Consider the following 17,397-nt stretch of genomic DNA (forward strand, 5'->3'; position numbering starts at 1 on the left):
CATTTACATTCAAGGTTAGTATTAATATTTATGGATTTGATGCCGTTATCATGTTGATAGCTGGTTATTATGCTGGCACATGTTTGTGTAGTTGCTTTATAGTGTCACTGGTCTATGTACTTCAGTGTGTCTATGTAGTGACTGGTCTTTGCATATTTAGCGCTCCTTTCTGAACTTTTAAGACAGGTCTGGTAGTAATAAATTCTCTCAGCATTTGCTTGTCTGAAAAGGACCTTATTTCTCCTTCACTTAGTTTGGCTGGATATGAAATTCTTGTTGGAAATTCTTTTTTTAAGAATGTTGAATATAGGCCCCCAGTCTCTTCTGGCTTGTAGGGTTTCTGCTGAAAAGTGTGCTGTTAGCTTGATGGGGTTCCCTTTGTAGGTGACCTGCCCTTTCTCTCTGGCTGCCCTTAATTGTTTTTCTTTGATGTCAACCTCAGAGAATCTGATGATTATGTGTTTGGGAGATGATCTTCTTGTGTAGTGTTTCGCAGAGGTTCTCTGTATTTCTTGAATTTGAATGTAGTTCTCTCTAGTGAGGTTGGGGAAGTTTTCATGGACGATGTCCTGAAATATGTTTCCAAGTTGCTTTCTTTCTTCCTGTCTCTCAGGGATGCCAATGAGTCATAGGTTTGGTTTCTTTACATAATCACACATTTCTTGGAGGGATTTTTTGTTCTTTTTAATTCTTTTTTCTTTATTTTTGTTTGCCTGGGTTATTTTAGATAGCCAGTCTTTGAGCTCTGAGATTCTTTCCTCAGCTTGGTCTATTCTGCTGTTAATATGCACAATTGCATTATGCAATTCTTTTTTTATTTTTCTATTCGGACCAGTCCCCCAACATTATGCAATTCTTGTAGTGTGTTTTTCAGCTCTATCAGATTACTTTGGTCCTTTTTTATAATAATGACTATTTCATCTATCAGATCCTTATTATGTGATTCTTAGATTCCTTGGATTGCATTTCAATGTCCTCCTGAATCTCGATGATCTTTGTTCCTATCCATATTCTGAATCCTATTTCTATCATTTCAACCACTTCAGCCTGGTTAAGATAGTGTGCTCATTTGGAGGAAAGAAGGCACTCTGGCTTTTTTAGTTGCCAGACTTCTTGTGCTGGTTATTTCTCATCTGTGTGAGCGAGCTGATGTTCTTTTAACTGTGGTGTTAATTGACTACAGTCAGTTGACTTCCTTTCTGGATGTTTTCAGAGGGCCAAAGCTTTGTTCAGGGTGTTTATTAGTAGCTGAATTCTTGTTTTTGGTTTCACAGGGTGAGTGTATTAGCAAAGTATTTTTTGGTATTGATGTCTTATGCTGTGATCCAGTAGGTGGCACATAAGTGTAATGGCCAGTAGGTAGGCTCTTGCTCAGTTAACATAGCTCCCCTGTATTTCTTCCCAATTGCAGCTGTACTCCCTCTCAGTTCTCTGAAAGTGTGGGTTTATCTCCCACTTGAGTACTGGCTGCAGATCTCCACTTGGCAGTCCTGGGCTGCACACCACATCTCTAGGGTGATCTCTGGCTTTATGTTACTTTCCCAGCTTGGAGGCAGCAGGGGAAGGGACTTTAGCAGTGGTTGTGGCAGAGGGTCTTTGACCTGTCTCTTTGGGCTCCAGCCCAGAAACATGCAGAGCTGCAGTCAATCAGTTTAATTAGCTTGGGGTGGGGCAGCTGAACGGTGGGTCCACACTAATGAGGGCCCACCTGGTAATGAGCAGGGGCCTTGGGTGGGACCTGGGGGAGACAGACTGGCCTCTTCTCCTTAAGGCAACTGTCGCTTGCTGGAAGTGTGATTAAAGCGCTCAGGATCTTTGCTTCTTTCCTGGTCTGAAGGTAGCAAGGGCAGTTCCACTGCAGTGGCAGTGGCAAGGGGGTTTTTGGTTGCTTCTTCCTCAGAGAAATGCAAAGCTGCTGCTCCCAGGAACGTTCAGCCAGGGGTTGGGGCAGCTGCTCTGCTAGCCTGAGCCGGGCTCTGCTTGTTAAAGAGCCAGAGGTTAGTCCATGGCTCACAGGGATGAGAGCCTGGGCTCCTCTCTGCTTGGTGTGCTGGAAGCTCGGGTGAAGCCCTTAGATTCTTTGGTTTTTCTCCAGACTGAGGGCAGCAGAGGCAGAATCATTGCTGTGGCAGTGGCAGGGGGGCTTCTGGGAGCCCCTCACCAGGGAAAAACAGTCCCTACCAGTGGGTATGCTGACCCATGGGTGAGGCAGCTGTTCTGCGGTCCCAAGCCAGGGGCCCTGCGTGGAGAAGAGTTGTGGGGGTAGTGGGGAGGGAGGGCGTCACCAGGAAGAGAGACTAGATTCCTTTTTGTCTGGTGGCTGCAGTATGTTGCAGTTGCCAGCGTAGCTATTGTGCCCTCGGTTCCTTCCCCAACCTGTGGGAGGTTAGGGAGGTATTAACTGTAGCTGCAAAGGCAGAGGGGTTGTGGGTTGTTTCTGGGATTTCTTCCCACCTCGGACTAAAGCGTTCAGGAAGGGGCAGGGTAGTTTCGCTAGAGTCCCAGGTTGGGTGGCCCTGCCCAGTGATGAGAAGCCGAGACTGAAGCCCAGGTGGAGAACAGTCCAGTCACTCTTCCATGGGAGGGCTGCAGTGTTCTGGGGGAACCATGTCACTCCCTAATCACTGTGTACTCTCCAGAGCAGAAGGCTATCGCAGCAGGGTCTGGGAGACAGCAAAAATGGTGGCCAGCCTCTCCCTCTGCAAGCTTCCGTCCCAGGGAAGTGTAGATCTGCTACTAGCCTGAGAGCCCTGGTCGTGGGGGGGTGCAGGGTGCCTGGAGTCCCAGATAGATGGGTCCCACTCAATGAGGAGAAGTGGGATCAGGGACCCATGTAAAAAACAGTCTGGCCACTTTACCTTGGGTCAGTTGCGCTGTGTGGGGGATCCAAGCCACTCCCTAATCACCACTTGCTCTCCAAAGCCTGAAGGCTATAGCAGCACAGACTGCAAGGCAGCAAAAACTGGTGGCTGGACTCTCCCTCTGCACAGTCCATCCTAGGGAAGTGCAAAGTTGCTACCAGCCTGAGAGTCTTTGTTGGGGTTGGCTGGAGTCCCAGGCTGTGGGGTCCCAGCCAGTGAGAGGAAGCCGGACACATATAAAAAACAGCTTGGCCGAATATCCTTGATGAACATTGATGTAAAAATCCTCAACAAGATACTTGTAAAACAAATCCGGCAGCACATCAATGGTGTATATACAGGGAGTTAATTCACCACAATAAAGTAGGCTTCATCCCTGGGAAGCAAGGTTGGTTCAACATAGGCAAATCAATAAATGTGATTCATCACACAAACAGCAAAAGACAAAAACCGCATGATTATCTCAATAGATGCAGAAAAGGTTTTGATAAAATTGAACATATCTTCATGTCAAAAGCCCTCAATAAACTGGAAAATGAAGGAACATACTTCAAAATAAGAGCCATCTATGAGAAAACCGCAGCCAACATAATATTGAATGGGCAAAATCTGGAAGCATTCTGCTTGAAAACAAGCACAAGACAACAATGTCCTGTCTCACCACTCCTATTCAACATAATATTGGAAGTCCTGGCCAGAGCAATCAGGCAATAGAAAGAAATAAAAGGCATCCAAATATAAAGAGAGGAAATCAAATTATCTCTCTTTGCAGACAGTATGATTCTACACCTAGAAAACTCCATAGTTTCTATCCAAAAAATCTTAGAACTGATGAACAACTTCAGTAAAGTTTCTGGATACAAAATCAACGTAGAAAAATGGGTAGCATTTCTATAAACACACAACATCCAAGTGGAGAGCCAGGTCAAGAATGCAATCCCATTCATAACTGCCACAAAAAGAATAAAATAGGAATACAGCTAACCAGGGAGGTGAAAGATCTCTACAATGAGAATTATAAAACTGCTCAAAGAAATCAGAGACAACACAAACAAATGGAAAACATTCCATGCTCATGGATAGGAAGAATCAATATGGTTAAAATGGTCATACTGCACAAAACAATTTCCAGATACAATGACATTGGTAGTTTGATAGGAATAGCACTGTATAGGACTAGGAAAAACTATTATAAAATTCATACGGAATCCAAAAAGGCCTAAATAGCCAAGGCAATCCTAATCAAAAAGAACAAAGTGGGAGGCATCACATTACCGAACTTAAAACTTTATTACAGGGCTACAGATACTAAAACAGCACGGCACTGGTACAAAACAGACACATAGACCACTGGAACAGAATAGAAAGCACAAAAATAATGCCACATACAACCGTCTGAAATTTGACAAAACTAACAAAAACAAGCAATGAGGAAAGGACTTCTCATTCAATAAATGTTACTAGCCAGTTGCCTAGTCATATGCAAAAGATTGAAATTGGACTCCTATCTTAATTAAACCACATACAAAAATCAAGATGGATTAAATATTTAAGTATAAAACTTAAAACTATAAAAACCCTGGAAGATAACCTAGGCAATATCATTCTGTACATCTGAACAGGCAAACATTTCATGACAAAGATGCCAAAAGCAATTGCAACAAAAGCAAAAACTGACACGTGGGATCTAATTAACTTAAGAACTTCTGCACAGCCAAAGAAACTATCAACAGAGTAATGGACAGCCTACAGATGGGGAGAAAATATTTGCAAACTATGCATCTGACGAAGGTCTAAATCCAGCATCTATCTATGAGGACCTTAAACAAATTTACAAGAATGAAACAACCCTATTAAAAAGTGGACAAAGGACATGAACAGACACTTTTCAAAAGAAGACATACAAGTTTTTTTTTTTCCACATGTACCCAACAAGCATATGAAAAAAGCTCAGCGTCACTAATCAGTAGAGAAATGCCAATCAAAACCATAATGAGATACCATCTCACACCAGTCAGAATGCCTGTTATTAAATGTCAAAAAATAAGACCAGGTAAAGTGGCTCACACCAGTAATCCCAGTGCTTTGAGAGGACGAGAGGGATGGACCACTTGAGGCCAGGAGTTTGAGACCAGCCTGGTCAACATGGTGAAACCCTGTCTCTACTAAAAATATAAAAATCAGTCTGACATGGTGGCACATGCCTGTAATCCCAGCCACTCAGGAGGCTCAGGCATGAGAATCACTTGAGCCTGGGAGGTGGAGGTTGCAGTGAGCTGCGATCGTGCCACTGCACTCTAGCCTGGGCAACAGAGAAAGACTCTGCTCAAAAACAAAACCAAAACAAAACAAAGTCAAAAAATAACATGCTGGTGAGGTTGTGGAGAAAAGGGAACATTTATACATTGTTGGTAGGCGTGAAAATTGGTTCATCCATTGTGGAAAGCAGTGTGACCATTCCTCAAAGAGGTAAAAACTGAATTACCATTTGATCCAGCAATCCCATTACTGGGTGTATACCCAGAGGAGTGTACATCATCGTACCATGAAGACACATGCATGTAAATGTTCATTGCAGCACTGTTCACAATAGCAAAGACACAGAGTCAACCTAAAAGATCATCAGTGACACATTGGATAAAGAAAATGTGGTACATATACACCAGCGAATACCATGCAGCTGTAGAAAAGAAGGAGATCATGTCTTTTGTGGGAGTTGGAGTCCATTATCCTTAATAAATTAACACAGGAACAGAAAACCAAATACCACATGTTTTCACTTAGAAGTGGGAGGTAAATGATGAGAACTCATGGAAGAAAGGAAGGGAACAACAGACACTGGGGCCTACTTGAGGGTGGAATGTGGGAGGAGAAAGAGGAGCAGAATAAATAACTATGGGTACTAGGCTTAGTACCTGGGTGTTGAAGTAATCTGTGCAACAAAACTTCGTGACCTAACAATCCTGCACATGTACCCGTGGACCTAAAATAAAAGTTTAACACACACACACACACACACACACACACACACACACACACACACACGGAAAAAAAAATCCCGGAAACAAAACCAGTCTGGCCTCTTTTCTGTGGGAGAGCTGCACTGTGCAGGGGCTCCTTGGCACTCCCTAATTGCTGCTTGCTGTCCAGTGCAAGAATGCGACAGCAGCGGGGGCTGCAAGACAGCCTCAATGGCAGCTGGCCTCTTCCTCTGGGAGCTCCGACCCAGGGAAGTGCAAAGCTGCTACCGGCCTGAGAGCCCTGGTTGGGGGGTGGCCGCAGTCCAGGGTGTGTGTGCGGGGGAGTAGGTCTTGCCCGATGAGGAGGAGCAGGATTGGGGAACTATGTGAAAAATAGTCTGGCTGCTTTTCCGTGGAATGGCTGCGCTGTGCAGGAGATCAGTGACGGGGGCTGTCAGCAGAACTGGCAGCTGACGTCTTCTGGGAGCTTTGTTCCAGGGAAGTGCAGAGCTGCTACCGGCCTGAGAGTCCAGACGGGGCGTGGCTGGAGATCCAGGCCAGTAGGCCTTACCCTGTAAGATGCGGGGGAGGCTAGGTCTGTATTTGCTTCTCAGCGACTAGATTAGGCTCCGTTCTTGGGGGAGTGCATGGCGATCATGACTTTCTCTGCTGCCCCAGATGCAGCTGCTAATGCAGAGATGCCTGGGGATTCCAGGCTTCCGGGACTCTACGTGTGGCGTGTGCCTGAGTCGGGGCTATGCCCAGGCTCCACGTAGTTCTCCATGTCAGACTGGAGGTCCCAGTGGGGTGGGCTCACAGGGGAATCACCTGAGACCAGGCTGTAGAAGTGTGAGTCCCCAGGGACTCTCACTCACTATCCTCCCCGCCTCTCCTGTGAAGGGAAGAAGCTCCCCCAGACTCTGTGCCACTCTCCGGTATGAGATTGTCGTGTCTCCTCTCCGTTCTCCGTGGGTCGTTTCCTTGATAAATCCCAGTGTGTCCATAACCAGATCTTCAATGTGTCCCACTGAAGATCGAGTAATTACTTGTCACTCTCTTCTCTCCATGAAAGTGGTGCACACTAGCGATTTCCAGTCAACTTTTATTTTAGATTCAGGTGGTAAATGTGCAGGTTTGTTACCTGGGTATATTGCATGATGCTGAGGTTTGGGGTACACTTAACACCCTCATCCAGGTACTGGAGCATAGTACACAGTAGTGTTTTATTCCTTGCCCCCTCCCTCCTTCTCCCTGCTAGTAGTCTCCACTTTTGATTGTGGCCATTTTTATGTCCATATGTACCCAATGTTTAGCTCCCACATATAAGTGAGAACATACGGTATTTGGTTTTCTTTTCTGCATTAATTTGCTTAGGATAATGGTCTCCAGCTGCATCTATGTTGCTGCAAAGGACAAGATTTCATTCTTTTTTATGGTTGCATAGTATTCCATGGTGTAGCCAGTCTATTGTTCATCAGCACCTAGGTTGATTCCATGTCTTTGCAATTGTGAATGGTGCTGAAATGTACATATGAATGCATGTGTCTTTCTGGTAGAATCATTTATTTACTTTTGGATACATACACAGTAATGGGATTGCTGGGTCAAAAGGTAATTCTGTTTTAAATTCTTTGAGAAATCTCCAATTCTTTGAGAAATCTTCCACAGTGGCTGAACTAAATTGCATTCCCACCAACAGTGTACAAGTGTTCCATTTTTCCACATCCTCGCCAACATCTGTTTTTTGACTTTCAGTTTTTTGACTTTGGCTGTTCATTCTGACTGGTGTGAGATGGTATCTCATTGTGGTTTTGATTTGCATTTCTTCAGTGATTAGTGATGTTAAGCATTTTTTCATATGTCTTCTTTTGAGGAGTGTCTATTTGTGTCTTTTGCCCATGGACAATGGAGTTTTTTTGTTGTTGTTGATTTATTTAGGTTCCTTATAGCTTCTAGATATTAGACCTTTATTGGACGCATAGTTTGCAAATATTGTCTCCCACCCTGTAGGTTGTCTGTTTACTATTGATAGTTTCTTTCCCTGAACAGAAGCTCGTTTGTTTAATTAGGTCCCACTTGCTAATTTTTTTTTTTTTTTTGGTTGCAACTGCTTTTGAGGACTTAGTCATAAATTCTTTCCCAAGACTGATGTGCAGAATGGTGTCTTCTAGGTTTTCTCCTAGTATTCTTATAGTTTGATGTCTTACATTTAAATCTTTAATTCATCATCATCTTTAATTCATCATCATTTAGTTAATTTTTGTATATGGTACAAGGAAGGGGTCCAGTTTTATTCTTCTGCATATGGCTAGCCAGTTGTCCCAGTACCATTTATTGAATAGGGAATTGTTTCCCCATTGCTTATTTTTGTTAATTTTGTTGAAGACCAGATGACTGTAGGTGCGTGGCTTTATTTTTGGGTTCTCTATTCTATTCCATTGGTCTATATGTCTGTTTTTGTATCACTACTATGGTGTTTTGGTTACTGTAGCCTTCTAGTATTGTTTGAAGTCAAGTAATGTGATACCTCCAGCTTTGTTTATTTTGCTTAAAATTGCTTTGGCTATTCAGGCTCTTTTTTTTTTTTTTTTGGCTGCATATGAATTTTAGTATAGTTTTTCCTAGTTCTGTGAAAAATGACATTGGTAGATGATAGGAATAGCGTTGAATCTGTAGAGTGCTTTGGGCAGTAAGGATATTTTAATTTGGTTCTTCCAATCCTTGTGCATGGAACGTTTTTCCATTTGTTTTGTCATGTTTCTTTCAGCTCCGTTTTGTAGTTCTCCTTATATAGACATCTTTTAGCTCTTTGGTTAGATGTATTCCTAGGTATATTTTTGTGGCTATTGTTAATAAAACTGCATTTTTGATTTGACTCTCAACTTGAATATAATTAGTGTATATAAATGCTATTGAATTTTATACATTGATTTTGTATCATAAAACTTTATTGAAGCTGTTTATCGGTTCTAAGAGCCTTTTAGTTGAGTCTTTAGGGTTTTCTAGGTATGGAATCATACCACCCATAGAGAGAGATAGTTTAAGTTATTATTTTTCCTGTTTGTATGCCTTTCATTTATTTCTCTTGCCTTATTGCCCTGGCTAGCACTTCCTGTACTATGTTGAATAGAAATGGTGAGAATGGGCCTGTTACTTGTTTTATTCTAGTTTTCAGAAGAAATACTTACAGTTTTTTCCTACTAAGTATGATGCTGACTGTGGGTTTGTCAGAGATGCTTCTTACTATTTTGAAGTATGTTCCTTACATGCCTAGTTTCTTGTGGGTTTTTTTTTTTTTATCATTAAGCTATGGTGGATTTTATTGAAAGCTTTGTCTGTGTCTATTGAGATGATTTTATGGTTTTTGTTTTTAATTCTGTTTATATAGTGGATTACTTTTATTGGTTTGCACATGTTGAGCCAACCTTGCACCACAGGAATGACTCTTAATCACAATAGACTAGCTTTTTGTTGTGCTCCTGTACTTGGTTTGCTGGTATTTTGTTGAGGATTTTTGCATTGAGGTTATTGGCCTGTAGTTAATTTTCTTGTTTTATCTTTGTCAGGTCTTAGCATCAGGGTGATGCTAGCTTTGTAGTTAGGGAGGAGTACCTCCTCCTCAATTTTCATACCAGCTCTTCTTTGTACATCTGGTAGAATTTGCTTGTGAATTCATCTGGTCCAGGGATTTTCTGGTTGGTAGCTTTTTTTTTTTTTTTTTTTTAATTACTGATTCAATTTTGGGACTCAATATTGGTCTGGTCAAGGTTTCAATTTCTTCCTAATTCATCCTTGGGAGATTATGTTTCCAGGGATTTATCCATTTACTCTGGATTTTCTAGTTTGTGTGCATAGAGGTGTTCATAAAGTCTCTGAGGATTGTTTGTATTTCTGTATTTCTATCAATTTCTATCTGTATTTCTATCCATTTTCTCTGGATTTTCTAGTTTGTGGGCATCGAGGTGTTCATAAAGTCTTTGAGGATTGTTTGTATTTCTGTAGGATCAGTTGTAATGTCACCTTTGTCATTTCCGATTGTGTTTATTTGGATCTTTGCTCTTTTTTCTTTGTTAAGCTAGCTAGTGGTCTATGGATCTTGTTTACCCTTTCAAGGAACAAAGTTTTGGAGTCACCGATTCTTTGTATGGATTTGTGGGTCATAAGTTTATTCAGTTCTGCTCTGATTTTAGTCATTTATTTTCCACTGCTAGTATGGGGGAAGTTTATTTTTGTTTTTTGAATTCTTCTAGGTGTGATGTTAATTTGGGATCTACTTAACTTTTTGAGACAGGCAGTTAGTGCTATCAACTTTCCTCTTAATATTGCTTTTGCTGCATCTCAGAGATTTTTGTATGTTGTGTCCTTGTTTTCCTTTATTTCAATTTTTTTTTTTGATTTCTGCTTTAATTTTGTTGTTTACCCAAAAGTCAGTCAGTAGCAAGTTGTTTAATTTCCATGTAGTTGTCTGGTTTTGATAGATCTTCATGGTATTGATTTCTATTTTTATTCCACTGTGGTCTGAGAGTATAGTTTGTATAATTTTGATATTTTCAATTTATTGAGGCTTGCTTTATGGCAGAACATGTAGTTGATCTTGGAGTATGTGCTCTATGTGCAGATGAGAAGAATGTATATTCTGTGGTTGATAAGTGGAATATTCTAGACCCTGTTGGTCAGTGGTCGAGTTTCAGTCCAGAATTTCTTTGCTCGTTTTCTGCCTCAGTGGTCTGTTTAATGCTGTTATTAAGGTGTTTACGTCCTCCGCCATTGTTTTGTTACTGTCCAAGTCTTTTCATAGCTGCTGATTTTATGAATTTTGGTGTTCCAATGTTGGGTGCATATATATTTAGAATAGTTAAGCCTTCTTGTTAAACTGAACTCTCTATCATTATGTAGTGCTCTTCCCTGCCTTTTTTTAAACTGCTGTTTGTTTACAGGCTGTTTTGTCTGAAATAAGAATAGCAACCCCCGATCTCTTTTGTTTTCCATTTTCATGGTAGACTTTACTTTGACTATGAGTGTTGTTATATGTGAAATGGTTCTCTTGAAGACAGCAGAGGGGTGGGTCTTATTTTTTTATTCCAATTTGGCACTCTGTGCCTTTTAAGTGAGGTGTTTAGATCATTTACTTTTTAAAATTTATTGTTTGTTTGTTTGTTTATTTATTTATTTATTTATTTATTTATTTTTATTTGAGACAGTCTCGTTCTGTCCCCCAGGCTGGAGTTTGGCTCACTGCAAGCTCTGCCTCCCAGGTTGTGGCCATTATCCTGCCTCAGCCTCCCGAGTAACTGGGACTACAGGTGCCTGCCACCATGCCTGGCTGATTTTTTGTATTTTTAATAGAGACTGGGTTTCACTGGGTTAGCCAGGATAGTCTCGATCTCCTGACCTCATGATCTGTCCACCTCGGCCTCCCAAAGTGCTAGGATTACGGGCGTGAGCCACTGCACCCGGCCAGATATTTACATTTAAGGCTAATATTGATATGTGAGGTATTGATCCTATTAGGAAGTTGTTAGTATGTTGCTTTGTAGTTTCCATTGTGTGGTTGCTTTATAGGGTCTTCAGGTTACGTACTGAAGTATATTTTGTGGTAGCAGAAAATTGTTCTTTCATTTCTATGTTTAGAACTTGCTTTAATGATCTTGTGTAAGGCTGGTCTAGTGGTAACAAATTCCTTTAGCACCTGCTTATCTGAAAAAGGTTTTTTTTGTTGTTGTTGTTTTCTCCATTTATGAGGCTTAGTTTGGTGGGATATGAAATTCTTGCTTGGAATTTCTTTTCTTGAAGAATGCTAAAAATAGGCCCTCAATCTATCATGGCTTGCAAAGTTTCTGCTGAGATGTCTGCTGTTAGCCTGATGGGATTCTCTTTATATGTGATCTGATCTTTTACTCTAGCTCCCTTTAAGATTTTGTTCTTTAGTGTTGACCTTGGACAGTCTGATGACTATATGCCTTGGTGATGTGCATTTTGTATAGTATCTCACAGGTGTTCCCAGGATTTCTTTTTATATCTGGATGTCTAGCTCTCTAGCAAAATTAAAGAAATTTTATGAATAAAATTCAATTTATTTCAATATATTATTAAAATATTTTCTATATTATTAAATATATTTTAAAACATATATTTTAACATATGATGTTTCATCATGTGGTTAAATCACAATTTAAACATTCTCGTGTTAATGGATTATTATTTTTGATGCCATGAAGACTGCAGTAAATGTATTTGTGTATAAAACTTGTTTTTGATATTTTGGCTTTGTGTTAGGTAATATCCACAAAAGTAGAATTACTGAGTCAAAGGGCAAACATTTTTAATTCTTTAATATTGTTTCTCAAGAAATGGCAGAAATAGATTATAATATAGAGACATGCATATAAATTACTGTTTTTTTGAGTGGTTAGTATATAACCTACATTTGTCTTTTTTTCTTTTTATATTTTATTTTTTATGAGAAGACCTAAAGTTAATGGAATAGTGTAAAATAACTACTTATATTTAAAGTACCTATTTTAAAGGAACTCAAATTATTTTATCACATTAATTTACATAATTCTTTAAGGTAGGTGGTAAAATTATTATAGGTGAAGAAAATGGAGCTAATGCTCTTGTTCACATTCATTTAACTAGGGTTTAACAGAGCCCTAAATGGAATTTTTACTTTTTAAAAAAATCTTACTTGCTGTGTCTTTGTGACCTTAATATAACTTTTATCAGAAAACTATTCTTACAGCAAAGGGAAAAATTATGGATGCCACAAGTACGTCTCCTCTATAATAGGTTTGCAGCAAAAAGGAGGACTGAAAGGGCATAAAGTTGAAATTCCCTCATTTTAAGATATTCTAAAGAATTCATGTAAATAACAGATTAGCATGTGCAGTTTTTCCTGCTTGGATACATTTATGCATATTTTAAATGGACTTGATCCTGGAGTGATATAAAAATTGTTATTTAGAGATAGGGTCTTAGTCTTTTTCCATATTATTTTCCTTGAACTCTAGACGGATGCGTGTATGTGTATATACATTTATAAGAATGTTTAGATTTTTCCAATATGGTCTTCAATCAACAAATATTTATTTTAAACTGGTTTTCATCTTTTTCCTTTACTTTCTCTTTAGAGACAGGGTCCTGGTCTGTCACCTGGCTGGAATGCAGTGACATGATCATAGCTTACTATAACCTCAAACTCCTGGGCTCAAGCTATCCTCCTGCCTTACTTCACGAGTAGCTAGGACTACAGGTGTGCACAAGCATGCCTGGCTAACTTAAAAAAAATTTTTTTTTTGTGGGGATGGGGTCTCTGTATGTTGCCCAGGCTGTTCTCAAACTCCTGGCCTCAAGTGATCCTCTCACCTTGGCCTCTCAAAGCGTTGGAATTACAAGCATGGGCCACTGCACCCAGACTTATTTTTCTTATTATAGAAGAAAAATACACATTTTATTGCAGAAAGATCACAAATATATTAAACTTAGTAATAGTATCAGTTTCATTGGTTTGTTGTGAGGATTAAATATGTAGAACTGAGCACAATGCTGTGTATTTCATGAATGAGCAATAAATATTAGCTCCTGGTAATATTAGACTTACAGACTGATACAGCAGAAAGCCAAAGAGGGAGGGAAGTCTACATTGGAGGGAAGGAGTAGTTGAGTGATTGTATGGTCCAGATTAGGAAGCTAGAGAAGTGACTGAAATACGTTAGCAGAAGAATATGGTTGGACACCTTTAATTAGGACGAGAGAAGGGCAGATAAAAGGAGGCTTTGAACAAAGAACTTGATAGTAGAAAACCTGCTTTTAAAATAGTTTTTCTTTGTTTTTTTTTTTTTTCTTTCGTTTTGACATGTTTCATAGGCAAGACTGGAAAAAAAATTACAACAAATAAGGCAAAAAAAGCTTAAGGATTAGAAAGGAAATAATACAACTGTAATTTTTCCCAGATGACTTAACTGTATACATAAAAATTCAAAACCACCTATGGATAAGCTATTATAATTAATAAGTGAATTTAGAAAAGCCATCCAAACAAGGCATGTATATAAATTGACAAGCTGATTATTAAATTTATGGGGAAATAGAAGACAATCTTGAAGAAGGACAAAAATGTTGGAAGGCTTATACTAATAGTTAGCAAGACTGATTTTAATCTTGAATTAATTATTATGGTGTATTATTTATGTAAGCCTAGGCAAATCAATCAGTGAACAAAACACAAATTCAACAACAGACCCACCTCTAATTCATGGCAAATATGACACTGAAGAGCAGTGGGAATATGACAATTTTAAAAATAAGTGGTTCCCCATATGGGAAAAAGTAAAATTTAAGACCTGCTTCACATGCTACCTCAAAATCAGTTTGAGGTAGAATCTGTTGCTAGGGGTGAATGGTAAAACCCTAAATTTTCTAGAAGGTAACATTGGAGAATATCTTCATGACCTTGGGGTAGGGAGTGATTTCTGGAAAAAGACACAAAAAGTGCTTGCTATAAAGGCAAATATTAGTAAGTTGTCCAACATTAAAATGATGAGCTTCTGTTCATCAAAAGATATGATCTATTAAACAAAGAGGCATGCCGCAGCATGGGAAAAGAGATCAGCGATGCACACAATTGCCAAGGCATTCAGCCAGAGCATTAAGAACTCCTATAGATCAACAGGATACAGACAGAAAATTGAATAAAAATGGACAATTGACTTGAACAAGCACTTCAAAAAAATAGATATCCAACTAGCTAATAAATAAAAAAGTATGCCAATTCATTAGTAACCAGGGAGATGCAAGTTAAAATCAGAATAATATAGCATAAAGCACCCACAAGAATGGTTAAGAGGAAAAATACTGATAATCCCAAGTGTTGAGGAGGATGTGGAAGAAATAGAACTCTCTCATTGATAGTGAGAGTGTAAATTTTTGTCCTTGTTTTGGAAAACTGGCACTATTCACTAAAGATGAATAGGAAGATACTCTATGACGTAGCAGCTCTGCTCCTGGGTACATATGTTTATGGAAAGACATATACAAGAATGTTCATAGCAGCAGCTTTATTTGTAATAGCCAACATAAATATGTAAGTATATTTTCACCTAAAGACATACACACACACACACACACACACACACACACACACCCCAATGTTCATTGCAGTGTCATTTATAGTAACCAGAAACTGGAAATGATTTAAATATCCACTATCAGGAGAATGAATAAATCAATTGTATTATATTCACATGTTCACACAAAGCAATACTATAAGAAATGAAAAAGAATGAACTATAGCAACATGCAACGACATGGATGAATCTTATAAACATCATGATTGAGAGAAAGTAGATACACAAAATAATATAGAATATATAATTCTACTTATACAACCTTGAGAACCAAGCAAAAGTAATAGTGACAGAAATTAGTGATAGAAAATGGTTATTTTTGGAGAGGAAGTGGATAGTGGTTTTGGCACTGGGGTTTTCTTGGGTACTATTATTGTCCTGTTTTTATAGGGGTGGTGGTCACCTGGGCAAGTTTACTTTGCGATAATTCATGGTGCCATACAGTTATGATTTGTGTATTTTTGTGTGTGTATGTTATATACTTCAATGGAAATTTCATTTTAAAAAGCCAATTGTATTTCTAAATGACATCAATTGTATATTTTTGCCATTTGTAATATTAGCAAAAGCTAAGTTCCTAGGAATAAGTCTAACTAAAAATGTTCAAGATTTGTATGAAAGAAAATCATTAACTTTCTTTAAAGACATTAAAACTACTCAAACACATGGCTAGATAAACCATGTACAAAGATCACAATTCAATACTGTAATGATGCCAAGTTCATTTGTATTTACCTATAAATGTAATGCAAGTTCAATAAAAGTCCCAAAGCATCTTGGAAATGATTCTAAAACTCATCTATAAGAACAAAGGGCCAATCATAGGTCACTAATAAAGAAAATTAGTAAGATATGAATTTGTCCTACCAGGTTTCAAGGCATTATTAATGTGAAGAAATTAACATTCTTTTATTTATGAAGTTACAGGGATTACAACAGCATGGTATTGATGCAATATGGTATTGGCATAGAAACAGAACAGAGAAGTCAGAAATGGAGAGGGACCAGTGGTTATATGCACCCTCAATATATGATGTAGTGCCATTGCAGGTCAGTGGGAAAGGATGAACTTTTCTATAAATTGTGGGGGGACTAAATGTTTAATAATGTAAAAAAAGTAGATCCCTACATCATGTCATACACAAATAATACCTAGTAAAGACAAGTGAGAAGGGCAAAACTATAAAAATTTTAGGAGATATAGGAGAATATCATTATGATCCCAAGGTATGGGAGGTTTCTTCAGCAAGACACAAAATGTATAAACCATAAACAAAGATTTACAAATCCAGTAACACTAAAGTCAAGTATTCTTATCCATTGAAAGAAAGCAAAAAAAAAAAAAAACTAATATAGCAATAAATAGTAGCAATAGTAGGAAGAAATCAACAAAAAGAAACAAAAAGATGAGAAAGGTTAAAAAAAAAACACTAGGCAAACAAATTCCTAGGAATTTTGTAGAAGAGGAAATGTTAATGCCTCATAACCATCTGAAAAGATGTTCAAACTCATTAATAATTGAGAAATGCTAACGCTTGTGAAATTGACAAGTATGAAAAATTTGGATAAATTACAGTCTATTCATACACTGGAATATCATACAGCAGTAAAAATTAATGAACTCAGCTATATATATTAGTATGCTTGAATCTCAAAACGTGTAGTAAAACAAATTGCGGAAGAAGGTATATAGTATGATCCCCTTCATAGGAAGTTCTAAAAGACTCAAAATTCACTTAATGCATTTATAAGTATGTGGCAAACCTATAAAGAAAGCAAGGGAATAATTAGCATTCAATTCAGAATAGTAGTTACTTGGGGAGTGGTGACAAGGCGAGGAGGCAGGGAAAGAGCTGCAACTAAGAGGGGCCTCAGGGAGACTATAATTACCAGAAAAGCTCTATTTTTTTAAGGTGGGGGGGTAAGTACAAGGGTGATCATTTCATTATTTCTCCCTGAAATGTATATACCACCTTTTACATAGGTGGTATATTTCATAGCAATAGTGTAAAAGAAAAAAATAAAAGTAGTTTTCATTAAAAAATAGAAAGTATAATAATTATAACATTGTTTAACCTCACTAATAAAGAGAAGAAATTTAAACTTGGAAATCAGTATCTTGACAAATCTTTGACGTTTCTATTTTCATCTTTGTAATATGATTTGCCAATATCCATTGAAAAGAAAAGATGCCATTGCACAGTGGAAAAAAAAAGGCCAAAAATATCGGAAGAAAATTCTCAAGAAAGGAGAATAATAGTTGATACTACTAGTTGAGAGTGTCTTACCAAAATACGTTGAAAAAACTTTTCAGAGCCATGGGCCAAAGATTACACAAAGGGGCAATTTGTTTTTATACCTGGAGTTCATAAAAAATATGCTTCATAGATCATTGGTTAGTCCATCCATGCAGAAAAGGAATATGTGTTGTCATTTTAAACAGAGGCAGTA

The sequence above is a fragment of the Macaca mulatta genome, chromosome 11 (assembly GCF_049350105.2).
Source record: "Macaca mulatta isolate MMU2019108-1 chromosome 11, T2T-MMU8v2.0, whole genome shotgun sequence".
NCBI classification, from domain to species: Eukaryota; Metazoa; Chordata; class Mammalia; order Primates; family Cercopithecidae; genus Macaca; species Macaca mulatta.